The sequence below is a fragment of the Delphinus delphis genome, chromosome 8 (assembly GCF_949987515.2).
Source record: "Delphinus delphis chromosome 8, mDelDel1.2, whole genome shotgun sequence".
Taxonomy (NCBI): Eukaryota; Metazoa; Chordata; class Mammalia; order Artiodactyla; family Delphinidae; genus Delphinus; species Delphinus delphis.
The window spans coordinates 44,576,046-44,592,105 of NC_082690.1; the positions used below are offsets into that span (position 1 = coordinate 44,576,046).

General features: G+C 37.5%; 1 long non-coding RNA gene across 7 annotated transcripts in view; it reads left to right on the forward strand.

The window, feature by feature from the left end:
• Window positions 1-15,637, forward strand: part of LOC132429609 (uncharacterized) — a 44,516-nt gene extending 28,879 nt beyond the window's left edge. For 2 of the 7 annotated variants that reach the window (XR_009520367.1, XR_009520368.1), the window contains exons 4-5: window positions 337-3,015; window positions 9,412-15,637. This is a non-coding gene — a long non-coding RNA (uncharacterized lncRNA). Of the gene's footprint in view, window positions 1-336; window positions 3,675-9,411 lie in introns of those variants that run through there. The other 5 variants (XR_009520370.1, XR_009520372.1, XR_009520373.1 and 2 more) reach the window with 5 other exon arrangements.
• Window positions 15,638-16,060: the final 423 nt, after the last annotated feature.

The following is a 16,060-nucleotide window of genomic DNA, read 5'->3' on the forward strand; positions in this document are numbered from 1 at the left end:
GCTACCATTTATCACCATCACCCATCCCAACTCTGTGAATGTGAGTACGCCCAGTTCACTTTCAGACTGTTTTAGTGGTGAAATTTTCCTTTGCCCTGTCAGTACCATCTCCCACATGGGACTCTCTGACCTTATTTGCTGCCCTTAGTAAATGTCTCAGTATGAGACCATTGCTCGAAGCAAATAGGAAAAGGCTGTCTTTTCTTTATTTGTCCCTTTTAAACTTACTGACTTCTGATTTGAGGATTTATTCGAGTATGTAGATAATCGACAGGTTAGAAAATTAGTTTATCTCTTTTTTGATGTAGGTCTGTTTTTTTTTTTTTTTTTTCACAGGCTCCGGACGCGCAGGCTCAGCAGCCATGGCTCATGGGCCCAGCCGCTCTGCGGCATGTGGGATCCTCCCGGACCGGGGCACGAACCCGTGTCCCCTGCATTGGCAGGGGGACTCTCAACCACTGCGCCACCAGGGAAGCCCGGTCTGTTGGTTTTTAACTTTAAAAAGTTGGTAACATTTAGGCTAATATATTAGTCTTCAGTCAAAAAAGGCAAAAGAAAGGAAAATTACGTCAATTTTTATTCTTTTCAGAGTGCATTCACACATGTAAGCTAGGGTATTCTCAACAACCCCCATGGCACTGTGGACCAGAAAAAGCCTGGAAAAAGGGGAAAAGCACTGGGCCAGGTCTTGTCTCAGCTCTGCCTTTAATTAGCTCTGGGAGCAACAATTGTTATATGTAAAATAGAGCAGACCTACTTCCATTCAGCAAATTACATCTGTTTGTGCAATCTTAGACAAGTTACTAAAATTCTGTGTGAACTGGTTTCCTCCTATGTAAAATAGGGGTACTATTACCACCGTCACACATTTTCTGGGAAAATACTCTTATTTAAAATATATAAAGTATTTAGACTAATGCCTGACACATATAGCTATTGCCATGTTAATCATTATTATTTCCTTTCTATTAACGTAGATGGGGAATCTGGAATTAGAGAAAATCGCCTTCATTTTCTATAGCCTTTCACATGCAGGCGTGTTGTCATGGGTTGGTTTCCAAGGTGCTAACTTTGGGACAGAGTTTAGTGCACAGCGTTTTAGTAGGAAGTGCCCTTATGATCAAGACCTGTGGAAAGGAAGGAGAGAAAGCAGGACTGGGCAGGAGTCAAACTGCAATGCAGACCTGGTAAGATCCCTGACAAATTCTACGGGTAGCTCCAGAGCTTAAATGGCCTATCAAAATGCTCCCCTTTGGGACACAACGGTTGTGCCATTACAACCCCAACTCCTGTAGTCATTGGATTTTTGTTGCCCCAAAAATGACTGTGCTAGGGAGAGTCTCTGGTCTGCACACTCCCCAAAGGGGCTGACTTCTTCTACCCACTTTGTAGAAGTCTGTCTACAGGCAGCACTCCCAGAAATGAGGGCACACATCCTTCCCTGAAGGAAGTCTGGATGGTTTATCCCTGTGTCCATCACATGTACTAACAGAGTCCAACCAGAGACGCAATGCAGGGTAGAGACAATGGCATTGACTCTGGTGCCAGATTTAGAAACTTACTATATGCCAGTTACTTAATTTTTCTGTGTCTCTCTCCCTTAGCTGAAAAATGTAGATGATAAAACCTATCTGATAGGCTGTTGTGATAGTAAATGAATATTTATAATTATACCTAACAGTCTATTCAATATGTTAGCTGCATTCTGCAGAAATGTATTCTGCATTTCAGCATTCTGCATTTTCCCAGACAAATTTTGTCCTGTTTTCAAATCAATTAAAAACACCTATTCTAATTTTTGTTTAGAAATGGAGTTACCGTAGTTTCTCTGTATATTTGCTTTAAATTTCGTTCTTATATTTTACACTAACCCCATTTACTTTCTCTACAGCCAGTTGGAAGCCCAAGATCTCTTCCTTGGACCACTACAGTATCTCACATTTGGATCTTACAGCTACAGTATCTCACATTTACTCTGTAGCATAACATGTAAAATGTGACAGCTCCACACCAAGCCAATCTTTTGTATATTTTCTTACATTTCAAAAAAGTCATCATTTCCTAGCTTTAATATTACCTGTATATATCATTAATATAAGGGTGGAAAAGGATATGTATATTCAGCATTTCTCTCAAAATCCAGTCCCTTAGTAACTCAGCCATTGGTTTTCTAGAATGTGTGTCACCCAGATGTGTGACACTACATTTCAGCTCTGTTTCAGTAGACTCCAGATGCAAACATGCCCTAAAAACTCTTATAGAGTCCAAGCTTATACTACTCACCACATGGCAGGCCAATAATGCAAGAGGCGAGGTGTTGGGGCAAGGAATAGCGACTTTATTCAGAAAGCTGTCAGACCAAGAAGATGGCAGACTAGTGTCCCAAAGAACCCTTTTACCCAGGTTAGAATTCAGACTTCTTTTATACTAGAAGGAAAGGGGATGTGGATGGTTATTGCAAACTTCTTGGTGCTGGCCAGACCCTGGAGGGGTTAAGGTAATCCTTTGTTCTCCAATCTGTCCATGAGGGTCTGGTCACCATGTTCCTGTAAATCTTCCAACAAGGCAAATGTTATTTTCTGTTCTGCAACTTTTTAACTCTATATGAATGGAAAGTGTTAATATCTTTAAAGGTCAAGCCTGGGAGGCAGAGCCTTGAGAATGGGCTATCATGTACATTTCAGGCTAAAGGCAATATTCTTTTGTGTGTGTGTGTGTGTGTGTGGTACGCAGGCCTCCCACTGTTGTAGCCTCTCCCATTGCGGAGCACAGGCTCCGGACGCGCAGACTCAGCGGCCATGGCTCACGGGCCCAGTCGCTCCGCAGCATGTGGGATTTTCCAGGACCAGGGCACGAACCCGTGCCCCCTGCATCGGCAGGCGGACTCTCAACCACTGCGCCACCAGGGAAGCCCAAGGCAATATTCTTTTACAGAGATGCAGAGCCAGCATGACTAAGCACAAGCAACAGAGCACAAAGGTTAGAGCTAAAGGAATAGATACAGTATGGAGTCAGGTTTGTTCCTCTTTTTTTTTTTTTAATTTTTATTTTATTAGGTTTGTTCTTCTCTGTTACAGAACCAACAGTTGTAAATCAGTCTTTTCAGAAAGTAGGGTGAGACAATATGATCACAGTTTGGACTTTGTTTTAAAAAAAAAATCCAGGGAAATTTACTCTAGGTTTATAAAATAAATATTCATGAGTTTATACTGATACATATAAATGATTGAATAAGTAAACAAAGGGAGGGCATAGACTAATCTCTCATGTAGAAGAATTCCAAATAATTTATGTAGATACTCCACTTTCAAGGAGGTGAAGCAAAACTCCCTATTCCTTAAGTACTGGGTGGGCATAGTAATATTTTTTCAAAAAGTTCCATATGGAAATGAGGAAAAAGACGAACTTTACAAAGGAAAAATCTGACAAACGCTACTTTGGCCAGGTGATCAAGGTTAACATCAATAGTGATTAGTCATGTTTATAGTATGTATCCTTGAGGTGATGTGATAAAAATGGTACTTCACTTCTACGATCTTCAGCTCTAAGAACCATATAAGTCTTCTGATTATGATGAAAACATCAGTAAAACCTCAGTTGAGGTACATTATACAAAATACCTGACCAATATTCCTCCGAATAGTCAAAGTCATAAAAAAAAAAAAAGTCTGAGACACTATCACAACCTAGAGGATCCTAAGGAGACATAATGGCTAAATGCTATATGACTTCCTGGATAAGGTCCTGGAACAGAATATGAATACTGGGTAAAATCTAAGGAAATCTGAATAAAGTATGGGCTTTAGTTAATAATAATGTAATACAGCTTCCATAGTTATGACAAATGTACCATATGAATATATGATGTTAACAGAAGGGGAAACTGGATGTGGGTGTGTTGAATTCTCTGTACCACCTTCACAACTTTTCTATAAATCTAAAAATATTCTAAGATAGGAAGTTTAATAAAAAATAAATTGAAGTCCTCCAAAACATTTGTTTACAAGAGCATTCTCTCATCTGTCCTTTTGTTCTTACCAGTCCTTACAATTCCCCCTACCATGCTCCTTACTTATGGTTAATGAGCACATTTCCTTTCCCAGTGATCTTGGCCTTGGGCCCATGACTTGACTTGGCTAATGGAAATGAGCAGAATGTGCATTCATGGTGTGGCTCAGTCCCTCTAACTCTGCGCTTCCACCATTAAAACAGTCAGTCCCAGATAGTGGTTACTCCATTTACATGCCTTCTAGAATGAGAAAACAGGTGGAGCTAAACTGAGCTGAGCCAAGCCAGGCTGTGTGTCATTCATGAGAGCTGCAGCCATATCATAGTCTTCAGGTAACCTAAGAAATAAATGTTTGTTGTCATAAACCACTGAGATAATGGGAATATTAGTTACTACAACAAAAGTAGGTTAGTATACTTGCAGATATCTTTCAAATAATGTTCAGTTCTTGTACTGTGTCCTTCATGAAGCCTTCCCTAATTGTTCCATGATTCATCTATGATTTACAGATTTAGCAAATAAAAAGAGGACTTAATGCACTTTAAAAATGTGTATAGACTAACTTGATTATAATCTCCTTAAAGCAAGTCTCAATCTTATTCATACATTCATAGATTGAGCAATATATATTGGACCCCTAATGTCCCAGGCACTTTATTAGGCTTTGGAGATATAATGGTGTATGAATATAAATAGGAGCCCTACACTCTTCAAGCTTTTAAGCTACCAGAGGGGACAGAAGTTAAATAAATCATCACAATAATAAATACAAAACTGCAGTTCTAACCAGTGCTATTTAAAGATACCAGTGCATGTTCTTCTGAGGATCTATATATGGGAGATTTGAACAAGTCTTAATTGCAAGGCAAGGAAAGTTTTCCTTGACAGTGAGTTAAGAGGTAGAATGGCCAAGCCTCTAAACAACCCATGTATAGAAGTAGTCAGTGTGGCTGGAGAAAAAAGAATGAAATTGGTGTGAAATGAGATTGGAGAGGTAGATGGGAGACAAACATAGCATCTCTACCCCTAACACTAACCCCAGTGTCACACACTTAGTATGTGCTCAACAAATAATGATGATCATATATGGCTTGATACAGGCTAGCTAAACTTTTTTTTTAATTGAAATATAGTTGACATATTCGTTTCAGGTGTACAACATAATGATTTGACATTTATATACATTGCAAAATGGTCACCACAATAAGTCTAGTTACTATAAAGCTAGTTAAACTTTTTAACAGACATACGGAATGCCTGTGGCCAGATGATGGAAGTGCAAATGTGAGTCAGACATGGCCCTTATCTACAAGGAGTTCATATGCTAGAGGCCATAATAATCCAGTATCCATCAGCTATAGTTGAGTTCTATGTGACAAAAAAGCCAGAGCCAACTGACTGATTGCTTTATTGAGTTATAAAATCAAAACACATGTTCAACAGCTAAGCTACAGGAAGGACAGGAATATAGCTAATCTTCGAAAAACCTGGAGCTAGAAACTCAAATGCTTCCAGGATTTTTTGTGTCCTTTGTTCTTTCACTTTAGACTAGCTTTCTCTACTTTAGGATATAGTGCTATCTTCAGTTTGTTAGTTCTACATTTCCTGACTTCAGACATAGAAAGAGATATTCTAAAACTCTTTTTGGTTGAGCTTGGCCCAGTGACCCATCCTTGGACCAATCAATCAGGATTTGGGTAACAAAATCATGTAAAATCAAGGTCATTAAAACCATGTGAAAGGAAGAAATCCTGACACACAGGGCAACACAGATGAATCTCAAAAAGGTTACGGAAAGTGAAAGAAGCTAGGCACAAAAAAACCCCCTGTATATTATATGATTTCCCATATATGAAAGTCTGGGAAAGGCAAAACTATAGTGAGGAAAAGAAGACAAATGGTTGCCAGAAATGGGAGGAAGAGATTGAATACAAAGAAACGTGAAGGAAATGTTGGGGTGATGGAAATATTTAATATTATGATTTTGGTGGCAGTTACACCAATAGCTTTAGCAAAACTCTTTATTTTCTTAAAATTGGTAAATTTTACTGTACATTAATGATATCACAATAAAGCTATTTTTTTTTTTTTCTGGTATGCGGGCCTCTCACTGTTGCGGCCTCTCCCGTTGCGGAGCACAGGCTCCGGACGCACAGCTCAGGGGCCATAGCTCACGGGCCCAGCCGCTCCGCGGCATGTGGGATCTTCCCGGACTGGGGCACGAACCCGTGTCCCCTGCATCGGCAGGCGGACTCTCAACCACTGCGCCACCAGGGAAGCCCAATAAAGCTAATTTTTAAAAAGCAATAAGAACATGTGGATGGGTGACAAGCAGTTCCAAGAGAGAAGATGTTGGACAGAAAATACCAACAATATCCACCAAAAATACAGTTTGGTAAGTGGTGTGCCAATAACGAAACAAAGAGCTATGGTGGGGGCATTGAGTGAGCGTATTAATTTATATACAAGTGAAGAGGTCTCAAATGTTTGCTTTATCTGTGATTAAGAACAAGAGTAGAAGGAGGCTGTTCCCATGAAGATTCCTAGATATTTGAAGTTCTGCAAAGTAGGCATTTCAAATAATGTAATTAGTTTTTTAAAATCTGTGTACGGGGAAGGACATGGTGGGGGAATGGAAAGTGAAATGGTTTGGAGAGCCAGAAGGGAAGAAGATAGAATGAACTGAATAAGAGAATTTCTATCCTATGAAGAGGAAGAAAGACTGAACATTCTCAGGCAAAAAGGAATGAAGAAACCTGTTCCTTTCTATAAAAGAAGACCAGAAAATGAGAAGGCAGAGTTGTAGTGTAAAAGACTCCAAAGCTACAAACTAGTTCTTTTTCTTCCAGTTTTATTAAGATATAATTGGCTTACAGCACTGTATAAATTTAAGGTGTACAGCATAATATTTGACTCACATACATCATGAAATCATTACCATTGTAAGTTTAGTGAATACTCATCATTTCATACAGATACAAAATTTACTAAAGGAAAATGTTAATTTTTTCCTTGTGATGAGAACTCTCAGGATTTATTCTCTTAACAACTTTCATATTTAATATACAACAGTGTTAATTATATTAATCATGTTGTACATTACATCCCTAGTACTTATTTATTTTATAACTGGATGTTTGTACATTTTGACCACCTTCATCACCATACAAAGATATTACATTGTTAAGATATTACATTATTATTGACTATATTCTCCAAACTGTACACTTTATCCTTGTGACTCATTTATTTTGTAACTGGAAGTTTGTAGCTCTTAATTTTCCTCATCGATATTCACCCACCCTCTTCCCCACTTCCCCTCTGGAAACCACCATTTTGTTCTCTGTATCTACAATTCTGTTTCTTTTGTTTTTTAGATTCCACATGTAAGTCAAATAATACAGTATTTCACTTTCTCTGTCTGGCTTATTTCACTTTGCACAATACCCTCTAGGTTCATCCATGATGTTGCAAATGGTAAAATTTCCTTTTTCAAGGCAGAGTAATATTCCATTATATATATATGTATGTGTGTATGCATGTATATGTGATATATATATATTACATCTTCTTTATCTAATCATCTATCAATGGGACTTAGGTTGCTTCCATATCTTAGCTATTGTGAATAATTTTGCAACAAACATAGGGGTGCATATATCTCTTTGAATTAGTGTGTTTGTTTTCTTCAGGTAAATAGCCAGGAGTGGAATCGCTGGATCATATATCAGTTCTATTTTATATTTTTGAGGAATATCCATACTGTTTTTTATAGTGACTACACCAAATTACTGACCCATCAATAGTACACAAAAATTCCCATCCCTACACATACTTCCCACCACTTGTTATTTGTTGTTTTTGATAACACCCATTCTGACAGGTGTGAGGTGATATCTCATTGTGGTTTTGATTTGTGTTTCCCATAATTAGTGATATTGAGCATCTTTTCATGTGTGTGTTGCCCATCTGAATGTCTTCTCTGGAAAGATATCTATTCAGGTCCTCTGCTAATTTTTAATCAGTTTTTCTTTTTTTTTTTTTTTGCTTTTTTTGAGGTTAATTTGTATGAGTTTTTTGTATATTTTGGATATTAACCCCTTATTGGGTATATTGTTTGCAAATATTTTTTCCCACTCAGTAGGCAGCCTTTTTTTTCTACTGTGCAAAAACTTTTTGGTTTGATGTAGTCCTATTTGTTTATTTTTGCTTTTGTGTTTATTACCTGAGGAAACAAATCCAAAAAAAATATTGCCAAGACTGAAGTCAAAGCTTGTACGTTTTCTTCTAGGAGTTTTACAGTTTCAGGTCTTATATTTATGTCTTTAAGCCATTTTGAGTTTATTTTTGTATATGGTGTGAGAAAGTTATCCAGTCTGATTATTTTACACAAAGCTGTCCACTTTATCTAACACCATTTATTAAAGAGACTGTCTTTCCCCCACTGTGTATTCTTGCTTCCCTTGTCATAGATTAATTGACCATATAAAAGTACATTCATTTCTGGGCTTTCCATTCTGTTCCATGGATCTACTGTCTGTTTTCGTACCGTTTTGATTACTGTAGCATCATAGTATGGTTTGAAATCAGGGAGTGTGATACTTCCAGCTTTGTTCTACTTTTTCAAGATTGTTTGGGCTATTCAGGATCTTTTGTGTTTTCATACAAATTTTAGAATTATTTGTTCTTGTTTTGTGAAAAATGCCATTGGTATTTGAACAGGAATGGCATTGAATCTGTAAATTGCCTTGGGTACTATGTTCATTTTAACAAATTAAGTCTTCCAATTCATGAACATGGCATATTTTTCCATCTGTTTGTGTCATCTTCAATTTCTTCCATCTGTGTCTTTAGCTTTTCAAGTACAGGTATTTTACGTCTTTAGTTAGATTTATTCCTAGGTACTTTATTACTTTTGATGCAATTGTAAATGAGATTGTTTTCTTAATTTCTCTTTCAGATAACTTATTGTTAGTGTATAGAAATGCAACAGGGGCTTCCCTGGTGGCGCAGTGGTTGAGAGTCTGCCTGCCGATGCAGGGGACACGGGTTCGTGCCCCGGTCTGGGAAGATCCCACATGCCGTGGAGCGGCTGGGCCTGTGAGCCATGGCCGCTGAGCCTGCGCGTTTGGAGCCTGTGCTCCGCAACGGGAGAGGCCACAGCAGTGAGAGGCCCGCGTACTGGAAAAAAAAAAAAAAAGAAATGCAACAGATTTCTATATATTAATTTTGCATTCTGCAACTTTAATGAACTCATTAATGCGTTCTAATAGTTTTTTGGTGTCATCTTTAGGAATTTCTATATAGAGTATCATGTCATCAGCAAACAGTGACAGTTTTACTTCTTCCTGTCCAATTTGAATTTCTTTTATGTCTTTTTCTTGTCTGATTGTTGTGGCTAGGGCTTCCAGTATTATGTTGAATAAAAGTGATGAGAATGGACATCCTTGTATTGTTCCTGATCTTAAAGGAAATGCTTTCAGCTTTTCACCATTGCATATGATGTTGGCTGTGGGTTTGTCATATATGGTTTTTATTATATTCAGGTATGTTTGAGAGTTTTTATCATAAATAGATATTGAATGTTTTTAAAAGTTTTTTTCTGCCATAAAGTAGTTTTTTACAGGAAAGCAAATATTTTCCTTCTAACTCTAACCATACCCCCCAACTTTATGACTGTTAGCATAAAATGATTGCTATTGGGTTCTGCCTCATTTATTTACTTAATTTTCACCTTACTTAAAAATCAGCCAGAGAGTAGCAGTGACTTTCTTCTTAGAGTTACAAACATTCCAGCAATTAACTCAAACTTCTAATTTATGGCTAACACTTCTTTTCTTTCCTTGCTTAGGGAATGCCCTTTCTCATTAGGCATCAAGCGTCTAGTAGGGGCATTGCACAGCCGGGAAGTGAGCTCTATAGCCAGGGTGAAATTGTTGAATTTTGCTATTCCTGCACTGTTTGTGGTAGCAAATTAAGCTTGACATTTTTGTCTTTTAATTTTTTTGGACTTTGCTGCACTTTAGTAAAATTGTGTGGTGTGATTTAATGAGCTCTGGTGCAGGAATAAAAAAACTGACTGTACCAGTGCTCATTTTTTCATTCAATAGATATTTATGGAGCACTTACTGTGTCCCAGGCACTGCTAGGCATATAGTATAGCGGTGAAAAATGCCTACCCTCGTGAAGCTCATAGTCTAGCAGGCTAACAACTGGGTAGACAAATTATACATATATAAGCCAAGAGCTATGTTTGTGCAAGTACAGGGAACTGCAAGAGCTGATGGCAGTAGCAGCTAACAGTGGAAGGTGTTAGAAAGGCAGTTTAAAAACGTAAAAAGATTTCCTGTTGAAGTTAAAATTAAGAGATGAAAAGGAGCACACCAAGGGGGAAGAGTTAGAAAGCCTGGAGATGAGGGAAACCATCATCTTAAGAACCTGAAAGATGCTTACAGTTTGAAGGGTATATCTAAGAGAATAAAGTAGGTAAACTTTGAGAGACTACCTGGAATTAGATTATGATAAATCTTATGATTCAACTAAAGCAGACTAAACTTTACACTAAAGATATTTAGTTCCTTTAATTAGGGTCACTAATTACGTTAATTTCCTTGGGCTTAAATTTGCTCGTTTGTACTTTGGAGGTTGTATTAGAAATACATTATTTGTTTGCCTAGTATTTCTTTCCTTGAAAACTTAATCCTTCCTTATGCAACCACTCCCTTCCCCAGCCACAGGCATATAACCACATGGCAGTCAAAGTGCCTCATCCTTTTGGATATAGTGACTGATTCAGAGATGAGAACCTGACCCAAGCAAGGCCACTTGGAGACTATGAAATTTGATATGTGCGTGTAAGAAAAGAACTTTTGGAGGAAAGCTATAGTATGGGCTAAGGACTGCTGCAGTGGCCATATATTTTAACCAATGGAGAGTGAACATGAACCCAAAACACAAAAGAAAGCACTGAAGGGAAGGAAGGAGAATTACATCCCTAAAAGGTCCTGGCTCCAGCCATGCTTGAAGCAGCTACAATTCTTGGACTTCCTAGTTTTATGAACCAATTATCTTCCTTTTTGTTCTTAAAGTACTTTGATTTCCTTGAAATTAAAATATTCTTGATTAACACAGAGTTGATTCTGTCTGCTTTCAAGGCTATTGTGAGGATAAACTTTTAGAATAATATAAGAATAAATTGTAAACTCTGAAGAGACCTGAGTCATAATTACACATTTAACACAAGTTCATTTGCCCATGGAGAAATAATTTTTAAATAATTATTTCCACTAAATAGGGCTCTTCTTGGAATAAACACACAGTAATAGACTTTTGCATACGCTATGATTTGGAATCATAAGTGTTTCTGTGTTGGGCTTAGTTCTGAACACTGTTTGTGTTTGTTTGTTTTTACTAGTAAATGAAGCCAGCAAGTATTATGCTTATTCAAGCGCTTATGGCCAAATATATTTAACTACTCAGGAAAAAATTGTTTCTACTCGAACAATGAGTTTTAATAGACTGGGGCATTATTTTTCTTTAGTACAATTGTGGTAATAAAGCTGGAAATATGTTTTCACAGCCGAGCTTCCTCAGAGTTATTTATAATGGTTTGATTGCAAACTTGACTCCCTCTGTTTCCTGCTTCTTTCTTTGTGAATGAATTAGGGGATTCCCTGGTAGTACAGTGTATTTACTCTACCCATTTGCTATCTTACCTCCTCTTTCAAATATTTCAAACTCTCCTTGCCAGTGCATCAGGAAAAAAACTGTTTATTTTGCTCCTCAAATGGTATATTATTGCTTTTATCATATTCTGGGATGCTCACAGTACCTTCCTGAGACTCAAAGGCAAATGTGCCAGCTTTTCCAGTCATTCTGATGACATTGTTAGGAAACAGGTTGAGAAACTATGGCTGAATCATTCACTGTGCCAGATGTTCCTGGCAATTTTTCTTATACGAAAATATATCTGATATATTCCGGAAATGGAAATTACCCACAGTTTTTCAGTATCTGATGTATTTTTACCAGGTATTTCTTCAGTAAGCTACTTGAATGGAATGAGTTAAATAATAACAGCATTGGTTTTTCACACAAAAGTTTGGAATATTCCCTTCAGACACAAAAGTATTTTTTTCTCATTCTCCCTTGTTAGAAATTCACCACAGTGGTGAGCCTGAATGTTTCTTTTAAGGGCTTATTACATACATTCTGAGAAGTCAAAGGAAAAATGACAATTTACAAAGCAAACTGTACTATGATTTGCATAACAATCTGTACTAAATCATAGTATGCAACACACATAAGCCCAAATTGATTTAACATCACCATAGACCCATATGTTCCAAAATAAGACCACAGATGAATTGGCTTACCCTATCTCTAAACTCACATATTTCAAAAAGAAGACCACTGACGGTCAGCAATTTGCCTTGTTTATAAATTCTGACCGATCCCTGCCCAGACCAGGCTTATTGACTTCTGTTCTAAAACCACTACGTCTATCTATCTCCTTCTCTCCTAAATCCTATAAGTACCTTTCTCTAAATTTTCCCTTTTGAGAGCTACAGATACTCTTGCTAACATTGTGCTCAGCAAACTTAATAAATTCAGCTTTGTGTGATCAACAGTTATCCCTGGTGATCTTTATATGGGGGATTGGATCATTCACACACAGTGACATTATTTTCCTCATCATCCATCGTGATACCCACACTGTGCTCATTGCTCCTAGAATTTACATCCTTGTAATGAGAGATGTAACATTTACTCCCCTCCTATTAGTTAATGGAAAGGCATCTGAAAGGAGGTGGAGACCAGGGACTTATTCTTGTTCAAACTCCATATTCCTTTATTGAAGTCAATCAAAACCAGGTGGTAAACAATCCTTTTAAGTAATGACCCTGGTTCTACAGAAATTATAAAAGAGCCTCAAAAGACAGTGATGTACTCATGTGCTCTCAACAAGCAAGCACTAGCTTCCGCTGTTGTTTCTTAGAGCATGCTCCCAAGTTTGGAACAAAGGAGAAATGTGCAGAGACTACATGAAGGGGGCCCAGGACAGCTATGCAAGCAGTTGCAACTTGCTTTGATCAGCACATAAAATCTTCTTGCTGTGAATTACTATCCTTTTCAATATAAATAACATGGCACCTCCGTCATGACTTGTGGGGTTGGGCTACATGTTTGTTAGGTCCTTTCCAAACTCAAGTGCCCTGGAGGTCATAAAAATTGCAAAGTTGGTAAACTTTGACTTTAATGATTTTTCAGCTCATCTTTTTTATTTCCCACTCTCTTCACATTGGTTCTGTTTTGCTACTCTTCACCACTGTTCACTGATGTTCTTAGAGTTTTCCTGTTGTCCTCATTTGCCCAGGATCTTTATTTTAGGCCTGCATCCAAGAGCAAAACATCATTCTCATTCATGTGATGTTATTTCCTGTGTTGGAACTAAAACAATCAGAATGAAGTTTTAATATTTGAAGTTTATAACTCTAATATTTGAAGGCATAATTGATTTTATAATGATATTCCTGAAAGAAACAATCACTGAATCAAGGAATGGATGTTGGTATTCCATGTATCATCTCTATAGCAGTGACCTACTTTTCATCTGCATCAGGTCAGCCCTGTGCAATAGTATTTTCTTATTTACATGATGAGCACATCAAGGATGCCATCAAACATTATGTCTTTCAATCTATTCCCCATCAGGCATTTGTCAGCCATTATAGTCAAAAACTGCATATAAAATTAACTGACTTATAATGAACATAATTACATGCTAAACTATGTATTTTACATGTATTTTATCTCATTAAATTCAAGTAACTGGGAGAGAATGTATTTATAACCCCCATTTTCCAGGTTTTAAGAGGTTAAGTAAATTGCTCAATGTCACACATTGAGTAACTGCTGGACTTTGCTCTCAAGAAGCTTTCAATCTGGCTGAGTAAATAACGATAGTCATGGAACAGTTACACAATAACATGAGTACAAAAGACATGCCACATGACATTACCTTATTAAATGCCCCCTAACCAATTTGTGAAATTTAAATTTCCTGAATTTAAAGAAAGGAGAGATCCTGATGAAATGGACTCTAGTTAGAAAGTTTCCTAAAGGAGATGGATAATTACACGGGAGTTCAAAATATGTGCAATGGCAGAATGTTTTGTGAGGACAGAAGTTGTGTCAAGTAGAGGAACAATAATTTGGATAGTCAAATTACCAAGTAAAGTTTCAATAGCTAGTGAGGTCATGAATGGGGAATGGAGAGGGGGGAAATCAGGAATGAATAGCTATCAGTGTTAAGGGAGGTGAAAAGTATAATTTTCAGCCACACTATCCCTTCTCTCCAGGAGCCACTTGGAGCTATAAAGAGATTGGCAGCTCAGGTTTATTCTAGTGGAATTTATTTGTACCTGCCTGAAGAGTTGCAAGAGCCATATTTTGAAATAGAATTTAGAAGGATGTTCTGGCAACTTCCAAACATCAAGCAGAATCATTTGTTTATGAGTTCGTCAATATGTTTGTTGATTGCTTTTTTCAGTCTTTTGAGAGGTAACAAAATGGAAATATGTATAGTTGGGAGTGCAAGAAAGAAAAATAAATATATGGCTATATATGGATATGGTAAATGAGAAGAAAACTGATATTTGTAAGTGGATCTCAGACTGTGGATCATGAACTGTGCTAAATTTTTTCCTTACTTATTTTTAATCCTTACAACAACTGTAAGAAGTTGGTGTTATTTACCTTTTTTTTTTTTTTTTTCCAGAGAGGGAAGCTGAGCTTTAGGAAAGTTTAATACCTAGCTCAAAGTCATATAGTTACTAAGGAATAATGTCTTTATTTTAGCCAGATCTCATTGATCTCTAAGTACATGCATTCTGATCAAATGAATCTCATCAAAAACAAAAACTCAAAATTTTAATGAGCAAGCATCCTTGGGAAATTTAAAAGACAAAATATTCAGATAATAATTAGTGTTTCAATTATATATTGCTGTGTAACATACCACCCAATACTTAGTGCGTGAAAATGACAACTTTTAATTACTCTTCATTATTCTGTGTTAACTGGGCTGAGCTGGTTGGTTCTTCTGCCGTACTATACCAGATGTCAGCTAGTTCTACAGTCATCTGGAGGCACTGCTAAGCTAGAATGTCCAAGACAGTTCACTTAAATGGCTGCATTTGCTGTTGGCTGTTGTCTTGGATCTCAGATGAAGATGAGGCTGCTGACCAGCCTATCATGATTCTCTTTCACACAGCCTCTCCATGTGGCGTGGACTTCTCACAGCATGGTAGCTGGTTCCAAGAGGGAGCATCCAAGTGCTCAAAAGTATAAGTTGTAGATGTCTTTAGATTCAGTCTTGATATTTCCACAGGGCTTCTACTGCCAGATTCTATTGGTCAAAACAAGTTATTGGGTCAGCCTAAACTAAAGAGATAGAGAAAGAAATTCCACCTCTCAAAAAACGTGGCCAGGGATTTGGGGGCACGTTTAATCAACTACAACTAAATTGTTTGTTGTGATAATGGAAGTGGGACCCCTCTGCAACTACATGTTTCTAGTTAATTTTTTTTCTTTTTTTTTTTACATCTTTATTGGAGTATAATTGCTTTACAATGGTGTGTTAGTTTCTGCTTTATAACAAAGTGAATCAGCCATACATATACATATGTTCTCATATCTCTTCCCTCCTGCATCTCCCTCACTCCCACCCTCCCTATCCTACCCCTCCAGGTGGTCACAAAGCACCGAGCTGATCTCCCTGTGCTATGCAGCTGCTTCCCACTAGCTATCTACCTTACGTTTGGTAGTGTATATATGTCCATGCCTCTCTCTCGCTTTGTCACAGCTTACCCTTCCCCCTCCCCATATCCTCAAGTCCATTCTCTAGTAGGTTTGTGTCTTTATTCTTGTCTTACCCCTAGGTTCTTCATGACATTTTTTTTTCTTAAATTCCATATACATGTGTTAGCATATGGTATGTGTCTTTCTCTTTTGACTTACTTCACTCTGTATGACAGACTCTAGGTCTAT